Source organism: Lates calcarifer, linkage group LG9, assembly GCF_001640805.2.
Source record: "Lates calcarifer isolate ASB-BC8 linkage group LG9, TLL_Latcal_v3, whole genome shotgun sequence".
Classification (NCBI taxonomy): domain Eukaryota; kingdom Metazoa; phylum Chordata; class Actinopteri; family Centropomidae; genus Lates; species Lates calcarifer.
The window spans coordinates 19,228,748-19,247,527 of NC_066841.1; positions in this window are offsets into that span (position 1 = coordinate 19,228,748).

An 18,780-nucleotide genomic window follows, 5' to 3' on the forward strand; every position below is an offset into this window, starting at 1 on the left:
GTTCTGTGGAACATGGATTATGGATGGTCATCACCTGCAAAAAGAGAGAGAGCCAGAAAATGACTAAACACCCACAAAGAATGTAATTCAAATTGTAATGTAGAAATGTGATATTTTTATTGGAAAAATCTTAATATGAAACATGAGGTTTATTATAAAATCAGTGTCCCTTTGTGGTGGTTTGCATTGATTTTTTTTTTTTTTTTTTTTTTTTTTTTTTGGTGGTTGTTTTGCCTCTCTTCCTCTCTTTGTGGTGGTTTTGAGTCTTTGAGAACATTTTGTATCTTGTTGTGATCATTTTGTGGCTCTTTGAAGTTGTTTTACATTTACAATTTTGCACAGAATTCCTAGATTTATTAGAAAACTTTCAGGTACAAGCTACACAATTATTGAAAACTGCTAGTAATGACACTAATAGAAATGATAATAACAACAAACAATAGAAAAATAATGAGACTTTTCATTTCTTATTGCCTGAACATCCATAATCTCCTGGCTGTAACTAAACATTATAATAAACCTCTTTACAGCTTCATACCATGCAGATAAAAACTGAACAAGATTCTAATTTCTGCACCACCCCAGGACACAGATTTAGCTTCTGTGGTCCCCTGATTCCTTGGGCCCCTGAGCCTGTGTCCCATAAGTTGATTCAGCTATCCATCCATACTGCTTCTAATGTCTTTTGTGACATTGATAGCTGATTGGTTTTTTAATGGAGATGATCCTGTAGGGTGGTTTGTTCTGAAAGTACTCTGCATATACTGCACATAATGACTATTACTTTCCTAAGTGAAGTTAATTAATAATTTAGGGAATAATAATTTCCTTCCCTCTGCCATATTTTTATGGGCTGTAACCACTGAATAGACCCTTCTTTTTGGAAACAAAGAGGTTAATGCACCCACTTGGAGTCCTTTGTGTTGTGTTGTTGGGTTTCTCCCTCAATAAAATCATCAGTCTTGGCTAAGTGAGCAATCACCTAATGCAATGCTAAACCATTATTTATCTTTTGGAAAATATGTGTAAAACCTGTAAGCTGTTTTTTTTTATTTTTTATTTTTTTTTTTTTTAGGGCTGTTGAAGTCCAGCTCTGAAATCCAAGCTGTCCCTGAAGAACAGGCTGACTGTTCTGCCTGAATGAGGGATTAAACACAAGGAAAAATAAAGTAACCCAATATCACAATCAACTGGACCCAATGCAACGTTCTCACGCGAGGATTCTGATGCTCTATTAAGAGCAAAACGAAAGAGAGGAAGACAGCTTGTGAGAAAAGGAGATGTAAAGGAGGGAGGGAAGGAGAGAGGAAGTGACTTTAAAAACAAATGACTGCTCTGCTCTGGGATTTGGTTCATGAAAGCAGAGACAGAGAAGTTCAGCAGTAGTTAGAAATGAGAGTGATATTAACAACCTTTCCATGATTTCCCTGTCATTGTGAGTTTAAAAATATTTCCTGTTTTGTCCACTGATGCTTTTCTTGTTTTAGGAAGTAACATATTGTTTGGTTGTTTGAGTTTCCTTAAAATCACCTCTGACTTTGGAGTGGAACTAAATCCATTTACCTGAAGAACAACTCTGACGTACCTGAACATTAATTTAGTCTACTAGTCTAGTACTACCCAGCAATAAATAAGGTCATCAAAGCTAGCCCCACTTTTACCAGGTGTTAATGCAACAATCACTGTGATCCAGTAATGTGATTATTCTGTTTGTGCTGTATTTAAGGTATGTAAGGTATGTAAGGTACCTGTACTTGCCTTGAGTGCCATTTTCATTAACTATAAACTTTTACCTACTTTACCTGCACAGTACATAGAAATATAATACTTTTTACTCCACTGGCTATATTTATTGAACAGCTCATTGCTGGTTACTTCTTGCAAAAATCAGTGTCTAGTTTCTTTTCATGTGCAGGTGTACTCTATAAATAAAGTTATTATTATTAATAATGATAAGAACCATAATAATTATTATCATTATTGTTATTATTATTGTTGTTGTTGTTGTGATTATTATTACTGCATAGTTTTCAAACACCCTAAACGTGTAAGATGGCTTCCTTTAAATAAGTGTTTGAGATCCAAAGACTTTTTTTTTCTTCTTTCCTCTTCCATCAATCATCTCACAACCCCTCAGATTTATCCTGTGACCCTTTGGAGAGCTCAACCCCAGGATGAAAACTAAACTAACTGCATATTATGTAACTAGCTTAAACTCTACAACAGTAAAATGTTGGTAAATGCATCTGTATCAACACTGTAATAATATATGTAACAATATATCATTCTTAGGGGACAAGTACCTTTTACCCCTTCTGTACTTTAACTTAAATAGAATTCTCAGTGAAGGACTTTTAAGTATTTCTGTACTGTTGTACTGATACATTTACCTGAAGGACGGTTTTGAGTAGGGCTCCTTCCTCCACCACTGATTATCAACCCCAGTGTCACTTTGGCTCTATCATGTGGCAATAAATGGTCCTACAGATAATACTAAAGAGATGTAAAATGATTTATTCAGGAACAAAAGAAAATAAAATACAGTAGCATTAAGAAAGTATCTCACAGGAAACTGATACATAAACACAATTAAAAAAATACTGAGGACAGAACAACAGGGGGGTAAAAGCTGAGACAGGACCATGGTCGTTGTTTTGAAATATATTGGAATGGCTCAGATTTGATGGCTCAGATCTTAATGTAATATTAACAAACATATAATATGGTGTAAAATCATTTTCAGGCTTAGTTTCTTTTGTAGATTTGATACACTGATGCATGTGAACTTGCTTTGTTGCTGCACCACCTGAAGATGGAGCCGTCGTATCATGTGTGGGACGGACTATGGCTTTGGCTTCATAGTTACTGTACTTGGTGAGTAATGTCCCCAAGAGAAAACTCCTTTTCACAGTCAAGGCAAAAACATGACATACACCTACTGACTGAGCAGTTACATCAGCTGTTTTCGAGAAACTGCAACACGGAGAGGAATGAATAATATCATCAAGTTCTCACATTTCAGTCCATAGGGGGAATCTGTTGAAAATGTGGGAAAGAGAGAATCACTCTTGGCCTTGAATTTAAAAACTCCCACAGAAATAGTAACATTTTATCATGCTGCAAAAACCTGCTAGTTTCTAACATCTCCATTAAAAATCAAAGGACAACTGAAGAGACATATAAAGGAATACTTACTGTTTCCTTTTTCATCCTCATCTCATGTTTTGTTTATCATTTGGGCCGGTGGAAAAACTGTCAGGTGTGCTCAGGTGTGAGAGTAGTATGTACTCCAATAGGAGCCCAACAGCCACGCTTCAACACACTGTATAAGCCCCTGTAATCCAGGGCACAGCATTATTTATCAAGCATGTGTCTTCCATGCTAATGGAAAGAACAGAAAGGTGCTGGTTCAAGTTCATGTTATCAAAAACCTAAGTGTTGCACAGTGCAACCTACAGTAACCTACTCTTTGCATTTCAGTAGTCATAGTAACAGTGAGAGAACAAGAGAGACACTAAATCCTGATGTTGTTAATACTCTCCTTAAACCTCTCTGTAAGTAGCTTCAGAGTCAGATGAATATAATTCTAATGCATCACCAGGACTACAGGAAGGAACAACAGATTCTTATGGCTGAAACACTATGACCGTCATTTTACATTTACATTTAATTATGCAAATGTGTGCATAATTTTAATGTACATTTAATATTTAATTGAGACTGATAAAGAATGCATATACACACAGCATTAAACCAATAACCATACAATAGCCTATACAAACTGATTCAATGTAACAACCATGACATAAATAATAACTAATCTGAATTTTTCATTAGAGTTTAGTTTGTATTATTGCAGTACATTATATTGTAAGGCACACATCATAGTTCGTCCCTCCATATTAATATATTGCAATGGGCATTCACTTCAGTTCAGATATGTGCCATTTTATATCCTATTCTTTAGGATATAAAGAATAGATTCTGTTTGTTAAGGTCAGAGTAAATATTCTGGATTTAGGTTAAATTGTGGTTTTGGTGATCTTGCATTAATTTTTGCATTAAAACTGCGAGGAAACATTCAGCCCATCACAGATGTGCCTGAACATAACTATGCATCTGGAAGAGAAAAAAGGAGACAACTTTTTTCATGCCACACATTTGAATGAGAAAGAAGTTTGCATGTGAAAAAGAAATATAACACATGACTGTAGAATGTAGATAACAGTGCATAAATACAGGATGTAAATGAGATGATCCAGTGTTCAGTTCAGCAGAATAAGGTAGGAAGGATGAAATAAATAAACCATTTATTTAGTTATTTGTGTTTTACCAAGTTTTGTCAAATATTGAAGAGGAACCTTCAATACATAAACATGACAGTGTTTTAATTACGCATGGTCTGTCTGTGTTGAAACAGGAAAAAGGCAACACTGTGAAGGTATTTTATCATCCTTTAGGCCTTGGTTCTGGTTCATGGTTTTTCTTACTTTATGCAGACTCCATCTGGTCTTTTTAGGTATTACCTGGACATATTAGATGTAAACAGAACATTTCTTTTAGTTAAAAAAATATTTAAAAGATCAAGTTTGATTTTAACTTAATTAAATTAAAACAAAAAAAAATAAAAATAAGACATTTAATATTGCACAGTTTTCACTCCTAATGAAATGGCATTTACATTCAGATTTTTTGAGTGCTTACTGCATTTTCTTTCTTTTATGCATATACAAATCATATTCATATTTACAGATTTGTGTACACACATGCACTTTCTTTTATACGTTCACAAATCTTTGTACACTTGCTAATCAGACAAGATGTTTACAAATTCCTGTGCACATTCGAAAATCTGAGAGCACATAAACTGAGAGACAGTTTCACACCTTTAACATACATTTGCAAAAAGCAGGCAAAGGCACAGGTCTGCAGTTAAATATCCAGGACACTGGCAGTGTGCTTTTATTGTGAAATCCTCCTTTTGTTCTCACATCTTACCACTCAGTCCTTCTTATTAAGAGAGGCACATTTTTGTGAGTCTCACTCTGTCAAAGAAATTATTCATAATTTTCAATCAGTGATTCGTCAGTGTTTAACAGTAATTGAATTTTGATATGGGGCAATTATTCATCATTTAAGGTTATTTGCATTAATTTGAAATATTAATGGGTTCTTTTGGGTGAGAGAGAAGATGAGTATTTGGTCACAGAGGAGCTCCACCACTCCAGGCATATATCCCAGCATCCTCTGCACTGTGTGCATGGCTGGCACAGGTCAAAGCAGGGAGTCTACAGATTTTCTGTTCTGAAAGAAAAGAAAATGGATCCTTTGAACATGCAGAGAAGAGCTTAAGTAAATCCTTTAATATGTCTTGAAAGTGTTTCCTCAAAATTATAATTGCAAATGATGATTTTCATGAAATCCAATGTCCTCATTTAATCTTGTCTATATTCTGTCCAGTGAAGAACACATATTGTACATTGTCATAATAACTGGAATGTTTCCCAATCACATTCACTTTCTTCTACTTTATCTAGTTTTAGCTTTATTATTTCTCATATTGTTTTCTGTATTCTATATTCTGAATTCTATTGACTGACAGATATTGTTCAGCAAACTGTACAAACATAGAACATACCTAGCTTTAATTCTTATGAGATTTTAGCCTTTCAATCAGTCCACCTCTTCGGTCCAGTCTGAAATATCTCAACAAATGATGAATGGATTGCCATGAAATTTTGTACAAACAAAAGATGGATGAGGATTTGTGATTTCAGTTTTGATCCTATGCTTTTCCATCTAATGCCACTTACAGGTCAAAGTTTCACTTCCTGTGTGAAATAGCACAGCACATAACACTTAATTAAATGGATTGGTACAGAATTTTGTACAAATGTTCATGGTTCCCAGAGGATGAATCTGCGCCATGACTTCTTCTCTAGCGCCACCATGAGTTTTAAGTGAAATATCTTAACAACTATTGGGTGGATAGCTATGAAATTTAATACAGACATTCATATTCCCCCTTGGAATGATTTGTAACAGCTTTTCTGAAAATCGCGTGCAACTGACTGTTTGAAGTAGGCAACACCAGCAGAGGGTACTATCAGCATGACCTATTGCTGCATTGTTCACAAAACCAAGCTATCGAATAAAAATGGAGGAGGACACTAGCCTGAGACTTGGTGACTAGATCACAATATTGGAGTATCTGTGAAGCAGTGTGTGAAAGTATTTTGTTAGCATGTTAGCTGATGTTAGCATTTTGCTCAAGGCACTGCTGTACCTGAGTACAGTGCGTTAGCATGGCTGTAGACTCTTGTTTAGCCATGATAGAGGGATGTCTCTCTGGATGACAATGTCTGTCAGTCCCCACACTTTGGTGTCCTTTGGACATTCTCAGAGGATGAATCCTTCTTTTACATATCCTGTGAAATAGCTAAAAATCTCCTAGATGGTTCAACACAAAATTTTGTGGTTTCTGATGTTAAATCCTGATAACGTTTCATTTAGCACCATCACTAACTCAAAATTTAAATTGATCCAAAACTAATGACATTACCATCAGCCTCCGTTGTATTTGACTTTCTATACATTAGCTTTCACATTGTGAACATATTTGCACACTGTCTTTAGCATTTAGCTGAAGGCGACACTATGCCTATGCTTCACATGGCTACTGGTATCACTCTAGGCTCGTTTTTTCTTTTCAATTTCCATCCAAGTACTAGTTGATAATAGGCAATCCTATGGTGTTACATTTTCCCCTCAAATTTCAAGTATAATGAGATTTTGGGGCTGGGCACACAGAGAGAGGGAGAGGTTACCATATGAGTCTGTAAGGGTGTGAGATAAGAACAGATTAATAACAGAGAGAATATGGTTTCAGTGTGGAATAGCTGATTTTCTGGTTCAGCGCTCAGAGTGTCACATGTCACTGACCAGATTGTTTTGACACCATGTTAAGAAATTCAGGAGGAAGACGGCCAGCTCATGAAATTTGCAGATTCTGATTGAATTTAGGATATTTTCATAAAGGCCGTGTGGCTGAGATCGAGGTGAGTTTGGCTCTCTCTCAGCCATTCTACTCTTCTCTTGTCGGATTTGAGAAAGGAGGGGGACGACTCTTTCACCCATCAGTGTAGGTGCTCTCTCACATCAAGCAGACAGACAGATATTGGATTTTTTTTTCTTCTTTTGCCTTACATGCGTCTCTGTCTGGTCACGCTTGACTTTACTCAGTCTTTGTACATTTTGACAGACCTCAAAGGCTTTTCTTCAGGTGTATGAATGTATTTAATTTACTGTATAGGTCTGTACCTGGGTCAAACTTCCCCTAAACACTGCCTCACTGCTATTTGGATCATTTCTGTTCCACTATAATTTATGTAATATTGATTTCCCGATTTCAAGGTTTAAATTCTGTTTCAAGGCCTTCTTTTTCAGATGAAATTTTGATTTAGAAACAGTGAATCTATTATTTATTCATGCAAATGAATCCATTCAAATTAAAATATATTGACTCTACTGGAATCAGCCAAATACCGATGAATAATTTTCTTAAACCCACACTGATCTCTTTTGGCCACTTGGGGGCAGTTCAAGAAGTTGTTAAACACAACACTGATTATCACCATATAAACTAATTATGATGAACTTCTCAGCACAGTTGCATATTTACACATCCATAGATACTAGAGCAACATTATAATATATTTGGAGTTTCTGTCCACCTGACAAATGTAACTTCAATACTTCAATACACAAAATAGGTTGCTTATCCATTCCATTCTATCCACCACTTAGAAACATTTTCTGATCGGATTTGTCTGTGTCCTCCAAAATCCTTATAAAACACTGTTGGAAAATTTGACAATGCTGTACTTAAAGTTTGGGCGCAAAACAACGTGGGTAGGGTTAAGGAAAGTTTATGGTTAGGGATGAGATAAGTACTTTGTGAAGGTGTGTGGCTTTGTTATAATGGTTACAGTAAAAACACGCAGTTTAGTTAAAAACTAAACAGGTTGCTGAAAGATTAAATAAAGATGAAAATTAAAATAAGATAAAACCCTTTTTATAACTAATGGCAATGTCATTAGTTTTGCAGGTATGTGGTCATAAACCATAAAAGTGTTGGACCAATTAAAATTTTGAACTAATGATGTTGCTAGATGAAAAGAAGTATCACAAAAGTTACTGTAAGTCATCCTGAGGGGAAGATGAATGTCTCTACTACATTTTCCATCTAATACTTTGTGAGAAATTTCACTTAAAACCATTAATGTCAACCTCATGGTGGTGTTAGAAGAAAAATCAGGGGTCATCAAAGTCTGACGGAGTTATCCTCTGAGACCATGCATGTCTGTACAAAATTTCATCTTAATCCATCAGATAGTTGTTGAGATATTTCAATCTGGTCCAAAATGGTGGCCTGACACTGCAATCCATAGAGCCATCTCACTAGCATGGCTAAGAATATGGAATATAGCATATAATTTAAACATAATGCTTTCCCAAGTTGCTCCCAGGCTCCTAAATTCCCCAACAAACTACTGACCTCATTGTCCTCATTTGTAGCTGTCCCCCTCAAAGCGGCATTTCTTGTGAGATTCTTACATCAAGTATTCAGTATGTGACTTTGTGAAGTCAGTGTGATTCATTTTCACGTCCTAAATCTGCCATCCACTTGCAAAATCCACCTTGAGAAATCCCTCTGACTGCACTGACGGAAAGATGTTGGCTAATATGCAGATCAGGGGGCTGGAGCGGATACTTTCCCCTCCTTTAACTTCTCGGTTTTAATGTATCACCTTGAAATCCACAGGGCATCCTCCCTGGAGTCCCTTTGTCTATGAATGCTAATGGGATCTCTCTATGTTAATAATAAATAGCTGCTGATAAAATAATAAATTTCTAATGTCCCTCTCAGACCTTTTCTCTCTCTCTCCTCCGTCTCAGATTAGTTTATCAGGGCTTTGCCGCCCCAAACACTTTGGGCTTAATTATTTAAAATGCCTGAAAAATTCATATCCTTCTTTTTTTGGGTGCAAAAGCCATCGTTCAGCCTGTGAAAATTTGGAAAAAGAGGCGGAGGGGATGAAATATTCAACAGCGCACAGGCCCTTCAATTATTTTTCAGATGCATGAATGTTAAAAAACACATGCATAGTGAAATGAGCATTTTAAGGCAGAATAATTCCTACAGCTATATAATACAGCACTGTCAATTATTCAGGGCTAAATCTCCCCGCCGACACTTTACACATTTATGTTTAATCACATTCAGGGAATTTGGATACAATCACTTGGCTGCCATTTGTTTTGTTTTTTCACCCTGAAGCAGTACAATTAAGTGTTAAAAAAAAAAAAAGTTAGTGGATATTTTATGCTGGCAAATATTAAAAACAATAAGTTGTGTCCATTTGGGAGCAGAGCCCAGTGTTCCAGTTTGTTGTTCACAGGCTTCCAGTGCCTTTACTGGCTTTGGGGATGGTCACACACTCCTCACTTTCTCCTTCCCTGCTGGTTTACCTCCCGTCAATGTGTAACCGACAACAAAACATTTAAAAAAGATGTTGCTATTCTCATCTGTAATTTAAGCATTCCTCTGTGTTATATCCTATCCGTGGTATCTCTCCTCGCTACACAAATGCTTTTGTTTGCTGGCTGTCATTGTGCTGTATTATTTAGAGGCAGAACAAACAGAAAGCCCTCGCCGTCTTCTTCTCCTCTTCCCAATTCATTTGAACACTGGCTCCTCAGGCCTGTCAGCCTATCTACCACAGGGATCAATTTCACCACTGCAAACCCACTGGATCAGATCAGATGGGGACGTTTAAACACCCACTATCTTTGGCTATGGTGGGTACAGAGGGCCTCTGAGGAGCAGGGTGAAGTCTTCAGGGGGGCTTTCTTCTCACTGAGGCAAGTTTTTTAAACTTATCGAGAAAACTCTTTTTGAAACTTTCTGATTAACTTTTCAGAGAAGAGGTTATGGTGTAATAACAGTTTAAACTCCTTCATGTAATTGAAAAGAACATAAATGATGATGAGAGTTAAATGATGGGCTTAGAGACGTATTTGAGTCTCAAATTAATTTAAATTGCTGCATGACATGCCCAGAGGTTCTGGGTCAGTTTTTTTTTTTTTCTCCTCCCTCCATCTCCATCTCCATCTCCTCATCTGCCCCTGTTTTACTCAGGAAGTATTCAGATCATTTTCTTAATGTAACCAATCAGAGCTGAACTTGAGTTAAATAAGCTTAACCCTATGGAAGAAAATCTGAAGGACAATGCTGGTCATGTTGCTGCGTGGTATATAGAGTTTTACTTGTGCACCAGCTAAGATGTCATTGTGCTGTCACTGTCATAATAAAGCACTGTAAATTGGTTCATTTGTGTTTTTGAATGGTATTTGTTCCTGATGTGTTATTTTCAAAGAAAGAAAAATCACTTCGTTAGACAGTCCTGTATCAGAGAATCACAATTACATCGAACCATCATGTCTGATTGGTCTTTCTTTAAACTTCAAAAACAAGTTGTGGGTAATAGGAGATTTGACAAAGGTATTATTTATTATTTTTAAAATGATGAGGTACAAATACCAGTAAAACCAAGTTCAGTAGTGTCTGTCTATGAATTTATGTTTATGTGTTCATCTGTGTTACATTAATAGATTTCGAAGGCGCCCAGATTATTAAAACATTTATGTATCAGCTTCATGGACTAAATTATTCATTTGGACAGTTCATTTTAAAAATCATGTCTGGAACATAGTTTACATTATTATTATATAGGATGATATTAGCATTATAGCATGAATTATTAAGGATTATAGCTAAATTCAGTGTTTGACTGTTTGCTGCAATCAGCTTGAACAGATAAAGGACTTGATTTGATTGACTTAAAGAAAAATCACACAAATGCTGTGGCCAGATTTTCAAAAGGCACCAACTGAGAGAAGCAGGTATTGATGCTTTTATATGTTAATGACGTCATTCACTCGATAAACCTCAAGGGTATAAACAACCCACATCTAAACCCACAACATTAGGTATAGGTGTGCATGCATGATTTTAAATGTATTCAAATGTGAATCCTTTGCACAGCCCTTCACACGTGCTTATTCGCCCCTTGAGTGCACTTTTCATCTTGCACCGTCATCAGGTAAAATTTCAAGTCTTTAATTTCTGACCAAATTCCTGCAAAACTAATGACATCCCAGCTCTCCAGAACATCACCATTTAACATCTCTCCACTCATTCTTTTGGTTTTTACAGCCGCAACGTTTCTATTTGGCTCACTCTCACAACTTTTATAATTTCCAACTGCAGCAGGCAACTGTTTTCGATGAAAAACCTCTGAGAAGAGGAGACTGTCCTCCAAAGGGAAAAAACAGCATTAGTCATTTCAGCAAATGCCCAAAAATAAGTGTTTACATTCAAGTGACAAGACCTCTCTCAGCTGTGAGAGATATGACTCTTGTCCATCGGCAGCAAAGGAGGATACAGCGTGATGTTGTTAAGGGGTCAAAGTCCAAAGAGAGAGGAGTGGAGGGAGGAGGCAATTTTCAGCACCCATCAAGAACATGGCAGTCATTCTACCTGCTAAACATCAGCGTTGTCATTGCATTGGACTGAAAATGAAACATGAAACCTGTGACTTAAAAGTGACTAGTTTCAGGTGAAGAGTTGAGAACATTATCTATGTGGAGCAATGAGGGAGCCCAACTCAAATTAATTCATGAAACAAACAAATGTCACATTAACCTACCAGTGCTTATTTAATTATATCACCTCTCCTACAATGGTTTAATGGAAAACTACTGGAGATTTAGCTTCAGCAGCTGTTTATTTCAATGAACTGATTCCTAATATTCAGTTCACAGTGGTGAGCGTGAGTGCGTAACAGCAGCGAGTCTCTCTGAGGTCTGCAGGCAGCAGGAATCAGGAGTAATATCCACAGTCTAACAGGCTAGCAAGCACTAACAAGTCCATGGTGACTCTGGTACATGTATTAATGGAAAGCCCAGCAATCTGTCGCCTCAGTATTCTTGCTGTATAGGCTGCAGTTTGGCAAATGTCAAGGACACCAGTAGAAAAGATTCAGTCATTCATTTTCGGGCAGTGCTAATTTTGTTGGATAAAGTTGGCTAAATATTAACTTAAATGATGTAAAACCTAAGTTGTATGGCCTTGCAATTTTCATTTCAACCTTTTCTTTTTTAACAGTGTATGGTGATAATAGGGAAGAGAGGACAGAGATTTATGACTGGAGGTGAATAAAGAAGAGGGCAGCAGAGATCTGCATAACAGCAGGTGGATGGCAGGAACAGGAAAGGAGACACAGACAGAAGGCAAAATATAAGAACATATGTTTTAAACATTAAGTGTCTGCTGCACCGACGATGAGTTGTGCACACTGTTAGAAAAAATGTGTTATTCCATAAGTGCACACGCACACACAAGCACACACACAACACACGCACACCTGGCCTGCATGGTTTATAATCCCTGCGGGCCCTGGGGCCTTGCTCTCAGGGCCCTCAACTGGGTGACAACAAACCTGCCTCTCTGATTTATGGAAATGCAGATGGAGTTTTTATTATGCCTCCTCCTGACACACACACACATGCTCACATGCACACTCACTCACACACACACCCTGCTGGATTCAGCTAGAGGAAGGACAAAGAGGGTCAAACACTGTAAGAAATGTGTCAACGCTGCACCAAAAATGATGATTAGATTATGGGCTTTGTGTGTGAGCGTGCATGTGTGTGTGTGTGTGTGTGTGTGTGTGAAGCCTACATATGTATGTGTGTTGGGTCTGTGTCTGATGCTAGGACAGCTTGATATTAAATTGCTGTAATTAACATGTGTAAGGATACAATAAATTATACAATATTTTAGGCAGCAAATAATTCATACTCAGGTCAGTGTGTCATCTGCATGAGTTGATTATTTAATGCTGTGTAATATCTGTGTTTGTATTCACTTTTTTCCTGCAATGGTGAAAGAAATATTTGGATTCTTTGGTAAAAGTATAGAAGTATTATATACACGTAAAGTATCAAGTCAAAGCATTTCTGCAGTAAAATGTCCCCTGTGACTAATTATTCTGTATGACATTATCAGATTGTTCAAATGTATTTTTTTCATTGTCCACAACTCCTCATAAAATCCTCCTTTTCCAAAAACACTTTGTCAGAATTGCACCACATTCATATCCCTTCACCCCATCGGCTCATTTATTTCACTAAACTCAGCTTTTTACAGTTTCTGATATTCATGTTTCCTAAATATGTATATATTATATATACAGTATATAATTCAATTCAAGGAGGCATATCTTCCTGTTCATTTCAGGTTGTATTTTAAAACCAATTCACATATTACTCAACAACACAATGATTCAGTGGAGACCAGTGTCAATAAGGCATAACTCACATACAGGGGTCATATATTTTGTGACTCTTATTGCTCAAATTTTCATCTTCCTTAAAGTCCTCCAAAGCATTTTTTTAAATAAAAAAACCTTTAATCTCTGTTTTATATTATTTCATTTTTCCCCATCAAGTCATATCATAGATATTTTTAGCAGTGTAGATTTGTTTTTTTTTTTAAGGGATTCTGTTCCATTTCACCTCTACCTGCACATGAATTTTCATTGTTTTTCACATGTCATGTGTTTGATTTTAACCTGTGCAAATAAACAAACACAAAACTCTTGTAGCTGTTCTATAGGAGTTTTAACCAGTTCATGTATGGTTAGATAGTTCTGTCCTCCTCCAAAGTGTCACCAGATGAGTCTGAGGAATCACGAGATGGTTAAAAGAAGAGGGAAGAGGAAAAAACAAATACAGAAATTTATCATCAGTTTCTGGACTTATCTGCAATATTTTCTTTTTCTGTGAAATATTGGATAGTTATATCTCTCTGGACCTGTGATTTCAGAAGTTCAGGGGGGAAAATTCTATTAATCTTGTACAATGTAGTCTTTCTACATGTTTAATCATCTCTTCTGTATGGGCAGAAATTAACCTGTATGACTAAATCTGGCACATTTACATAATGGACCCAAGTGCTCATGTTAATTAACAGGCATTGTTCCTTCTTTAATATGATTTAAAGAGATGTAGACAATGTGGAGTCTGTTCAGTTTCATATCACAGCACAGTCTCAGTCAAGACTACAGTAGCCACACCATGTAAATTACTACCCCAGTAATATTAAGTCAATCTCATTACAGTGTATATGGATCTTTTGTCAGCAGCCATATGAAGAATCAGACCATGGAGCTCCAACTTCCAGAAACCCAACTGATTGTCCAAAAGCCAAGTCACTGATCAATCAGGGAGAAATTCAGGACAATTCAGTCATCTGTATAGTGTCTGAGTCTGAGCCAAGAAGGTATAATATTTTAACATGTTGTGAGTCCAGCTATGGTCAAATAAATGTAATGCAGTAAAAGTATCTCAGAATTACACTGAAGTACAGAGTAAATGTACATTTTCCCCCACTCCGTTTCTGTGTGTGTACACGTTTGTAAGCATTTGTTCATAATCTCTCTTTGTTGTGTTTGCACAACCAGACATCTGCATGACTCGCTGTGACAGTAAGATTTCATGCATGCCCAGCGGCACCGCTTATATTGGCAGCAAAAATCTGGAATCGCATGCAACACGACGGAAGAGGGGAATAACATTTACATTCGAGCTTGTCGGTTGTTGGTTTTGGGGGAGAGATCAGAGGTGTGAGAAATCCAAATGAGATCATATGAGCATTTGTTTCTTTCATCTGAATATTCATAACGTCCAAATCATCATCTGTGTCAAAGAAGGGAAGGTGCATGGTGGGGGGAAGGTAAAGGTGTAAAGACTACTTGCTTTTGATTAGGGAACCTCTTGTGTGAACAATACTTTCTGTTAGTCTTCATCTAGGAAGAGGAACAAAGGGAAAAAGTGAGGAAACGGGAAATGATAGAGGGATAAATGAAAAAGCAGAATAAAAAAGGAGCATCAATAGGAGGAGGAATGATTTGCTTGCCCACACACTTCTGAGATTAAAAAAAAATCTTTCTTTCTTTTCTCTTCTCCTTTTTTTTTACGCTCTTTCACTCACATCTGAGTTTTCCACTTCAATTTCTTTTCTCTTCCCCCCACCATCCTCTCTGGAGTGCTCTTTATCCCCCAGTCCTCAGTATCCTCCCAAACCCTCCCTCCTTTCCTTCCTCCCCTATCTCTCTCTCTCTCTCGCTCATCTCATCCCCACAACCCCACCCCTCAGCGTTTAGTGATTAATGCGAGTTTTAATTGTCATGCTCACTTTTATGCTCATTAAAGTGTATTATGCAGCAGTTAGGGTATTAAAGTTCAGTGAGAAATTTCATGCATACTGATGAGAATGCAAATGAGCCCAGCGTGAAAAGATACTATGGTTTGTGTTGTGCATGTGTGTGTGTGTGTATGTGTGTGTGTGTGTGTGTCTGATTATCCCCAGGAGTGAGTGCCGAGTGTCATTATCACCCACACTGGCCATCTTAGCAGAGCAGAGAGAGCCCATCTATAGAAATCATGTTAATGGGAGTCTTGAAGCATTCTTTATGCTTGAATACCTGATTGTATATAACATATGATGCTGTGTGTTGCAAGAAACGCTGCATGGGCTTTTCAGTACAACAAAAAGACAAATAACAAAATCAAAACTGCCAAAGTTGAAACTGAAGGTTTAGCTTAGATATCTGCAACAAGATTTGTGGTGTGAACAAAGGACAGAAAGCGTATATGTTAATGAGCTTTAAAAAGAAGCTGTGTAGCGATAGCTTGAATAGTATATCCACAGCTGTGCTTTGAGCTAAATGCTCATGTTAAACAGCTGTACTTTCTGATAGCACTAGCATAAAGTAGAGCTGAAGCTGCTGGACATGCCAATAGTTTTGCAGGGATTTAGTCAATGAATCAGTATTGGTCAGTTAAAAATGTTGAAATGTTGGTGTTGTGTGGATATTTGGTACAAGAGCTATAGGCAAGCCATGTATGGATGTGATGACAGACAGAAAATGCTAATGCACTTTAAAAACCAGACATGTAGCTGAAGATGTAGGTACACATATGTATGTATACACGTCTTTACCTCTGTTTGACTTCAGTGTGCAGGGATTTGGTGATAAATCAAAGTATTTCCAGTAAAAAATCTTTGACCTGATGATGGCACTAGACATGCTGTAAACCTTCCTGGAGTAATTGTCCCTGCTTCATTTGAACAACACTAATAATCTGCTGTCGTGCTCTCAGCTCTGTGAGAGATTTTGGCACAACTGCGCTTTGAGCTAAAAGCTATGACATTTCTAACATGCTGATGCTCAGCAAGTATAATGCAAAGAATAGTGTGAAACAGCCATTAATCTATTGTGATATATTTCGCTGATGTCAAATGTTAGAGGGTTTTTAAAAGATCTGCATTCTTTAGCTCTGCATATTTTGGTTTTGCTGCAGTTTTGACTCAATTTCTACACTTTGAGTTATATACAGAATATGCTTTTTGACAACACTGTATCAAAAGCATGTGGAGGGAAAGCAGCAAAAACGAGTGAGGACCCAAGTTGGCCATGATTGTTGCTGATCGACCTAAGAACAATCTGTGGCAGCAAGCTGTAAAACTGATGCTTCCTGAGCTTTGGTTATTCTGATAACAAAAGAAACATCAAATTAACAGTCACATTTAGGCATTTCAAAATCATAACTATTGGCACGTGTCTTTTGTTGGTGTCAAAGTGTTGACTTGATGGTGGTGTTATGTAAAAGTCAAAGGATCACCACAGTTATTACAGTTCATCCTGTGGGAAACATGAATGTCTGTGCTACATTTCATGGCAAGCCATCCAAATGCTGAGACGTTTCACTGAAAGCCATACGTCAGCCTCATGTTGGCACTAGATGAAAGCTCAGGGGATCTCTAGAGTCATTAGGATTCATCCTCTGGGAACTGTGAACGTCAGCACAAAGTTTTGTGCCAATCAAACAGTTGTTGAGATATTTCAGTCGGGATCAAAGTCCAACAGGCAGACTGAGACCGGCATGTCTAAAGTCAGAATTATGGTAAAGTAAATGAGTTGTCTTGATGAAATGCATGTCCTCTTAGTGAAAAAGAAGATAAGAACCTTAAAACTATATATTTCTATACATTTGGAATTTAAATGCAATAAAGTGAAAGTGAAATGAAATGAAATGCCCTAAAAAAAAAACGAGCACAGAAGCAGTTGTTAGAAAGTGGTTCCATCTTGTTCAAGACAGTGTGTTGTGCATGTCGATGTTGCTGTCTTCCTCTCTCAGACCACCTGCTGTTTCCACCATGCTGAGCGAATAGGCTCAGTCATTACTTCGCTTCTACTGCGCTGTCTGCAGGGTAAAATGAGACAATAGTAAAGATTTTCAACCGGGGGCCTAAATCATTTACACAGCATGGAGCAAGTGTGCTGAAATGAGGCTGCTGATAACGCTGTCCTGCTGGAGCAGCAGGTGGCACTGTAACTGTGAAATAATGGGAGGAAAAAGAGACAGATAAACTCATTACAGTGACAAACAGCATGTTTATGCACGAATAAAACTGTTTAAATTCAGGTCTGAAATGTTCCCCTGATGCTGATCAAAAGCAGATATCTGACATTTTCAGGTGGGGGCTACTGGGAATATGATTTTTTTTTTTTTCCAGTAACACATTCTTTAACTCTGTATGGATTGAAATAAACTGTCAAAGAAATGATCGTGTTCTAGCTTGCATTCTAGCTGTAATAACTGGCAAAGATATATGTTGTTTGTTATTAGCATTTGACTATTCCTTCCAAAACCTTTACCTTTCTGATTTTACAGGTTTTGTTAAGTTTAGGTGCCTTTCAAAAATGTACAAGTTGAGAAAATTCAAACAAATACAGCTTTTTCAGGTGCAGGAAAAGATAATGGCTTGGTTTTCATTATCATTCCTTTTTTTGCTCCTGACAGACAAGAGTCATAATTCCCACGGCCACTTTGTCACTTGAACATCAATTTGGAGATTTGCTGAAATGTCTGATGCTGCAGTTTTTCCAACCTCAGGGGCATGGCAAGAGATTCTGAGCCACAATAAATATATGGGCAAGACTCTCCGTCCAGCTCTGTGGCCCCCTGAGTCATTCAGGACGCCCCTAACAATGGTCCCAATTTCACAGAACCAACAGCCAACAGACAGACACATTCACTGTCCAAACAACACACTGCATTTGACTTTAACCATTAATGTCACATCGCTTCAATTCAGCTTTCCCTCAGCTTATGAAACACAAATGAGGCCAGGTTAGTTCCTCTTTTCATAAAGCTCCATTAATCAATATTTTTATACTGACACTAATTCAACTGACTTCATGTGAAGTTAAAGAACCCACAGAAACTCTGATAAAGTAACTAAAGCTATATAGTGGAGTAAAAGTATAAAGAATCAAAGAAATAAGGAAATACCCAAATTAAAAGCACCTTGAAACTGTGTCTCTACCACTGACTGGCTGACAGGAAGCATTAACTGCACTTCAAATATTAGGACATACTAATTACAAACAGAAAAACTGTGGAAAAAAATTTTCATACTGAACCTATTGTTTCAACTGTAGCCATCTATTCTGGGACTGGTTTACACCTGGGACTCCAGGTGAATGCACTTAACCAGCTGATAAAACAGAAATCCAGCAGTTAGGCCCTCGAGGACAACTGGGAAAAAACAACATGACCATTGTCCATAGTGAACTCTGTCCA